The sequence below is a fragment of the Amborella trichopoda genome, chromosome 12 (genome assembly GCF_054954075.1).
Source record: "Amborella trichopoda isolate Santa Cruz 75 chromosome 12, AtrichopodaSantaCruz75HAP2 v2.0, whole genome shotgun sequence".
NCBI lineage: Eukaryota > Viridiplantae > Streptophyta > Magnoliopsida > Amborellales > Amborellaceae > Amborella > Amborella trichopoda.
Window position 1 is genome coordinate 39,621,022 of NC_142347.1, and position 8,153 is coordinate 39,629,174.

The window sequence follows — 8,153 nt, forward strand, 5'->3', positions numbered from 1 at the left end:
CTAAAAGCATATCTGAATGAAATTGCGAAGTAATGAAAAAATGGATTTAAAAAAATTGATTTGTTTTCAAAGTTATTTTTTAAATTTACCAAATTAAATTTGAAAAAATAAAAATAAATAAATATTCATGGTTAAAACACTTTCTAATTTTTGCCAATAAAATAAAAAATATTAAAAAAAATTACAAGAAAATCCCTTATTTTTAAAATTTGATATATCTATTTTTGAATTTTTTTTAAATACTGAATTAGACCACCAAAACCGGATCAGCCATTACTAGCCAAATTTGCTAATATTGAGGTGGATGCTTTATGTCTGGGTGGATGTAAATGTAAATATGCGTGCCCCCATGCATGGAACCATTTTCCTTCTTTTGTTTGTCATCAACGCCAGTCGATTGCGTTAAATAAAGGGAATAAAAAATTTATAAATCTAATATCTTAGTATCTAGCCTCTGGATAAGAGTAACCAAATGTTCGAAATTTTGAGACCATTTTATCTGGTATGCAATGAAACCATTTATTCAGAAGTCACAATAATTTACAACAATCCGATGTGAAATTTGATAGCTTGGGTGTCATAAAGTTCAAAAAAATTTATTTCAAACTTTGAGCTTAATCAATAAAATAAATGCAGCCACCCAATTTCACATTCAATAGTCAAGATTAATTGTAACTACCTTGTACCAAAGGTAAATAGTCGGTACTATATATTTTTCCATAGTTAATTTGAGGTGAATATTTACTCAAAACAATCAAACTAGAGCCTACCTCCAAATGGGGTCAAAAAATATGGTTTCAATACTAGAAATCTTTGTGATAGTCTTAAAATATATTTTTATATTTATTTATAAAGTTTAAAGATTCAAAAATACTCTAGATCAAGAGATCTATGAAAACTTGAAAATCTTGAAAATTGACGGTCTAAAAATACGTTACAAAATACACTATTCTAAAACTTGAAATTTATTTTTTCTCATATCTATGCATCTTGATGTCGAGATGATCAATTCAAAGATATTTATGTATCAAAACAACTTCATTTAGTAAAATTTTTTAGATAAGCAAAACAGGTCTAAATTTGATCGTTTAGAACCTCGACTCAATATAAACTTCTCGATTTACTATATGAATTAAAGGAAAACTTCTTCTATTGTATTCTTGTTTTACACGTGGCGTCCGGCATGTAAAATGCATGCATTTCCTTAGAGTTTCACCGTCCATATTTAAATGTGGTGGTTTTTTCGCAAATCTCATTCGCAATTTTGTCGTGCTTTCTTCCGGATTAAGTAATTGCGGTTCACACGTGCTTTTCCGGCGGCTGTAGTTGACTGAGGGTCCAGATTTCTCACTCGTTAGTTTAAAGCGAAGTCATTGCAAAACCATTTTCTTTGAAACTTCCAAGAAGTTTTATGCTCACCTAACATCTAGCATGTAACACCACTTTTTTTCATTGCTATTTCCCAGTGATTTTTCTCTATCATGCTTTGGATTGTGTAGGGTTAGCAATGGGCTTGGGCCACAAACTGTACCATATGGCTAGGGTAGGGCCAATGTTGAGAGCGGTGGCAATGAGTTGGGTACGGGTGGACCAGAACCGAATGGTATTCGAGTTCAAGTTTTGGAATTTAGACCTAGCCTTGGTCCAAAAATTGGAACCATACTTGTATCCGTCGGGTCCTTTGGTCTTAGATCTACTTGTTAGGTCATGGGTCTCGTCATCTCAATTGCCACCTTAGGACTATGAGCTTCTTTACTCTTTTTTTTCTGCCCATTTTTTCACAGAGTATATGCTTATTATTGGATAAAAAAGTCATAATTACCCGTCATTAAATTTTAAGTTGTCTGAATTATAGTTTAATAACTAAAAATGACTATGAGTTTTTATTATATATGATACTTAATACACCCAAATAAAAAGAGCTTAAAATAAAGAATTTTATCTCCAAGTACGGATCGGGTACAGGTCGGGTTCGGCTGGACCCCAAGAGTGTTGGGGTCCAAAAATAGGACCCATACCTGAGCCCGAGATCGGGTCTATCCGTCAAGTCTAGGGTCTGATTGGGTCCATTGCCACCCCTAAATTTCGGGTTGACTTTCTTTTTTCTTTGTTTTCTTTACTTATTTTTGGTGTTAGGCTTAAGCCGTCCTTACGGTGTGTTAAGTCCCTCCCTCGGCTACAACCACGATCGCCACATCTCCCCATCTGTCTCTCTCTAGTGATTGGAGCATTTATGCAAACATCCTTCGTGTGTGGTCAGGTGTTGGTACTTTATACATTGCATATCTCTCGCTCTCTCTCACACCTTTCTCAAGAGCGTATCATGATAACGAATGGAACTCTCTTTCTCTCTCTAATGATCCTCTCTCCTCCCTCCCTCTTGTGACCACTCTCTATCCCTACCTCTCTAGTGATTACCATTCACCCTATCTCTCTCCTAACCATCAACCCTCCTCTCTCTCTCTACCAATATCCCTACTTGATTTAGCCAAAAGCGTGAGAAACTCATATTTTTTTTTAAAATATTAAAGGTATTATTGTAAAAAGAAAAGACACTTGGAAAAATGATAATTATCTTTTTGACGGCGGCATTGCGGTGGGAAAGAGTTTTGGGTTGATTTATCTTTCTATGAAGTTTGGATTGATTTATTTTTCATTCCTTGAGAGAGAGTTTTTAGGTTGCTCTCGAAGTTCTCTTTTTAGTAGCGGCATTACGGTGGGAAAAAAGATATTTGATGAGGAGAGCAGGTTTAGAAAGAAAAATCAATGAGGGGCTTTTACCGATGTTTAGAGAGATATATATCTCTTATAACTCAAAATTGTAATATTTATTGCGATAGTGGATTTATAATTGCCTAGACCATAGATGTAGGGCTACGATTCAACCCTACAAATAACACACCGATATCCTGCTTTTCTCTCATCTCTCTCTATATGGTAGAAATCACAGCTACGATACTGCTGCCTCCTTTCTCTCACTTTGGGTATCACTTTTCATTCATGTATTCCTTCCTTAAGTGAACAAGGAATAAGTATGAAACAAGGAATAAATATCAAAGTTTCATTCTTTCAACTTACCATCTTTTTGGGAGTTACAAAGCTCCTTTTCGGTTTCACACCGACTCAAAAAGAAGTGGTAAGCCGCCTTCACCATCTTCCAAACAAGGGAAAAGCAAGAAAACGAATGAGCGAAAAAACACCAACTCTATTTTTTTCCACTTCCTAATTGAAAATCAATGAATTCTGGAAATGGTTCCCACTACTTTTTCTAAAGGTCATAATAGAATAAGACATCACAACAATGGAACACTTTGATTGACATACTTGACATGTCCTCTTTCTCTCTCTCTCCATGCCACTTAAACACACCTTAACATTTACGTCCGAATTTTGTGAATGCGGTCGTGGCATTGGTGGTTAAAAGGGCTAATGCCTCAAATGCAGTCGCGGTATTGGTGGTTAAAAGGGCTAATGTCTCAACATAATGTCCCACCCTCCACTCCCATGGAAGTATCTTTCTCTACAACATCTCTAACTACTCTCATCAACCACTATTTTTGGAGTTCAGCGTGTATTTTGTCAGACCAAGTTATACAGTTGCTCTCTAAGGTTTAAATACAAAAAAAAAAAAAAATCTAAAATTTTAGGATTCACTTTAAAAGGACTGTATGGTTATTTCAAACAATAAAATAAAACTAGACTTTTAAGTTTGTAGACACTTATATATGATTATCTAAAATTTTGATTGTCTCTGTTCAATCTTAAAAGAATACTCTTTTTAAGCACATATGAATTTCTTTTTTATTCAAACCCTAGGTAGATACTACATACCCAAAATTTGAAATCCTAAAAATACTTATAAGTACGGTTTTTACGTGAGGAAGCACAAGTGGACACAATTAGTGGGTGACACAGGGCATTTGGAAAGCAATAAAACAAACACTTGGCGGGCGGGTTTGCTGTTTAAATGTTCAAGAAATACATAGAGAGAAAACGGTCTGTTATATATGGTAACTAAAAGTTACATGGTCTCAATTATAGTGACTAAAAGGTGAGGAGCTGTGGCTGTGCGTTTCATAATTGTTAATGGTTCACAAAACTGATAACAAATGCAAACTTTCCAATTCAAAAGTTGAACCGAGTACAGGGTCGCACCGACTACCAATGGAGGGTTCAGTCAGTGTCAGACACACACACCATGAAATGGAATTTCACCATTCACCGACAATCCTTGATCAAGACACTTAGTAAAATCATTGACAATGGCACGCATGAAGTGTTCAATGGTGGTTAACCAGTCGCAGTCACTGGTTAACGCTGTTACAAAGGAATGCACAAAGTGTTCAATTGCGATCACTGGTGCCCGATGGGCACAGAGCACAAGCTACCAGAGTGGTGCCCTTGGCTCGGGGGGCCAACCGGTGGTGCAGTAGACGTGGTCATCTGCTCATGCATTTCGTCAAACATTTGGTTTCCACAAATGGACAAGCTATAGGCGCCTCTTGCGTCTATGCACGCGCATCATGCTTGCATGAGTCCTCTTTCTCCGTTGTTGGAGGAGCACAACTATAGAAGATGTTAAATGACTGCTCTTTCAATTCTTCTTCAAATGGTTCACTCTTTCTATAATAATAGAAAACCAATATACCATAAATCTACAATTTTGACGGATATTATTTGAAAATAACACATAATTTTGTTCAACTTTAAAGTAATAACCCTTTTTTTTTTTTTTCTTTTCTTTACTTATCCACAAAATAACATATTTTCTTTTACTTTATTGGAATAGGGCACATTGTCCCCTCTCTCCCGCTTGAAAGGGTGGCAATGGATCTGGCAAGCACTAAGCCGGTTTGGCCCTTATGCTTATAATTCTACCCAGGTTTGGCCCGACCCCATATGGCTAGGGTCGGGCCAAGTTGGGCGGTATTTGACTTAGCCCAGTCCAAGAGCTATAGTTTGTGGCTTAACAACCCTGGCTGGGCCGCCTGATCCAGTTTTCTCTCTACGTGACGAGATTCTACCCCGAGAGAGAAGCAATAGAAGGAAAAATATGTTTAAAATTTGGTGGACAATTTTAATTAATTTTCATCCTCACATACATACATCACCCCATAGCACTTTAAGTCAAATGTGGCCTTATCCCAAACTTAGTTCACATCGGTTACGTGGCAATTGTGAAACGTCTCTATAGAGGAGGAATTCCTTTCGTCACTTTCGGTAAAAAGTTTGTAATTTTGTACCTCAAATGTCAAAATGTGGACCTCCTTCAAGTGGACTTGCCCTCCATGAAAGGCCTTTCATTTTCCCACTCGATCACTACCAGGAATTTGAGGCTCGTTGAGAAATGAGAACTTTTCTTCCCTTTTATTTTTTTTTTCTTTTTTATTTTGTATTTTTTATTTTGGAAGTTGTACATTGATTTTATATTTTCATTATTCACTTTATGTCATTTTAATGAAATTTAAGTAAAGATTAAAAAATAAACTAAAGGTCTTCATGGCTGCTTTTGTGCGTATTATTATTATTAGGGGAAAGTTTATGTAGAGCCAAGGCTCTAAACAATCAAATCAAAGCCAACATCAAAAAATTTATTAGAAGAGGTTGTTTTGATGTCCATATATCTTAAAATTGTTCATCTCAACATCAAGATGCATGGATATGAGAAAAAATAGATTTCGAGTTTTGGAAATAGTGTATTGTGTAATGTATTTTTGGACCGTCAATTTTTAAGATTTTCATAGTTCAGTCGCTCTATACTATCTTTAAAATTTAAATTTTATAAATAAAAATAAAAATACATTTTAACACTACCATAAAAATTTTCAACATTGAAACCACATTTCTTCGATACTTACTTAAATGTAGGCTCTAATTTGATTGTTAGAGCCCAGGCTCTATACAAACCGCTATTATTATTATTATATTTTTTTTGTTATCGACAAACGAATGGCTCGACATGTTACACGTTACCTTGTAAACGGCTATGTGTCACTTCATGATACAATAAAACAAACTGAAAAGGCAGATCAACAGAACGCGGAACATAAAGAATCAGGTTGATTTTCACGTGTCAAAAATGACTGCAAAATAAAGTGAGGAGGCAGCTTTTCACATGGTTATTCACCCATGTCTTGTAAATTCATCCGCCCAATACATTGGGAGGTTTCCACACGCTCTTGTCTTTAACTATTTTATTGGGAAGAGTTTAAATGTGGCCTTAGTATTTGTTAGGATTTAAGATCCCTTGCGGAAACGAGAACCTCAAAAGTTAGATCTCATCAAACGAGAACCTCAAAATCTCATCAAGATTGTGTACTTATTTAATTAGAAATAAAATAAACGAAAGCATGAGCCATACCATATTACAAAAAATACATACCCATAAGAACACAAAGATTACACACCCACGAGAATACAAAGATTTAACACACATGCCAATAAAAGTTACATTACAGATTTTGAGATATAGAGTTATATCTCTAATTTTCGACAAAATCCAATCGAGCAAACCTTTTTAGACCTAGTCTCTTCATAGGCACTATCGTCACCTCTCATCTCTATTCTACAGTTAAACCACTATCCAGGAATAGACCATATTTATTCCACAACTAAACTACTATCCAAGAAGAGAAACTTGAGAGCAATCGAGACTTTCTCTCACTAAAAGGGGAAACCATTCAAAATCTTCATGAGAACAATTTCTCTACAAGAAACCAATTACTCAATCTACATCTACAAGATGCACAACGCAGAGTTTCTCTCCATAAGAAGCTCTCTTCTCTTTAAGGGGATGCGGCTTTCTATCACTAAAAGGGGAAATCATTCAAAATCTTTATGAGAACCATTTCTTGTAGAGAAACGGTAACTCAATCTACATCTACGGGAGGCACAACGCGGAGTTTTTCTCAATAGGAAGTTCTCTTCTCTTTAAGATGAGGCTTTGTCTCTCATACACAGGAGGCCCTGTCTCTCTCTAGAGAAAATCACCTTTCCCATATGGTGACCCAAATAAGGCACACTAATTCTCTACACTTTCATGTCATATATATAACGTAAGAAGTCCATACCAAATATGGAATTTCTTATAGGTGTTACATATATCTCAAAAACTAAGAGATATATCACATTTCTTTGTGTCAATGATTTTGGATAATCACCCTATCCAACAAATATACACTCTAAAAATCTAGGGCCTTTATTAAAATGTTTATAACATAACTATTTAACATTGTACCCATTTGCAACTATTCCAACTACCATGTGTTTTTTAGCAGTGTTTTGAAATTCAATCAAAAAATATTAATAAGGTGTTAAATTGTTCATCTCTTATGAGTAATTCAATAAACTTCCCAAAAATCTATGTAGAGATAAGTTCAATAACTTAAGTCGGCATAGAAATACTTTTACATCCATGATTCCACACCTCAAAAAATAGTAAAAAATATGATAATATATAAATAATAAAAAAATTTGATTTTAATAGTCAAAATTTTAAAATTTATAATTATGGTGATCAAGATTAAATCTCTCTTTAGGATAAAAAAACCTGTTGGCTGACGCACGAAAACTCTGTCCACTTTTTTTGGCCGGTTCTATATCCGTATTTGAGGTGATACTAAAGGCATTGATGAAAAAGGATCACCCTTGAAAATGGCCATATAAAACCTGAAGTGGAAACAGATATTTGTTAGTGGAGCACCTTGAGTGGCAGTCACATGTTGGTGGTGATGTGTAATCATGACCACAAGTCCACCCCCCACTATTCATATAATCCGTATTGCTCCGTATTCGTCTTCCACTTTGGAAAGACAGTGAAATAGAGACTTTTGTGTTTTTTTATTTCGACTTCTAGATAGAAACTAGAAATTAGAGAGAAGAGCCATGATTCTTTCCATCACGGGATACTATGTGTGTTTTTTATTTTTTTTTATTATCCTGACTTCTAGAATGACCCATAATAGAGAAACATCTACAATTGGAGGGAGAGACCCCTTGTTTTTCAACTTCTAAAGAAAGAGAGACTCTGAATCGCCGGCATTCAATTTCTTTTATTTTTCCCCTTTTTATTTTTAATCATTAGTGCATAATGAGGAAATAAGTGTTTTGAATTTCGGATTGATGGGGCGGATCTTTCACTCATAAATCTGTGT

At 35.2% G+C, this 8,153-nt stretch overlaps 1 long non-coding RNA gene across 1 annotated transcript; it reads right to left on the reverse strand.

The window, feature by feature from the left end:
* Positions 1-3,985: 3,985 nt before the first annotated feature.
* On the reverse strand, positions 3,986-5,256 carry LOC148779585 (uncharacterized). The gene is made up of 2 exons (XR_016045827.1): positions 4,777-5,256; positions 3,986-4,623 (listed from the first exon to the last, which is right to left on the reverse strand). It is a non-coding gene; the product is annotated as an uncharacterized LOC148779585 (long non-coding RNA).
* Positions 5,257-8,153: the final 2,897 nt, after the last annotated feature.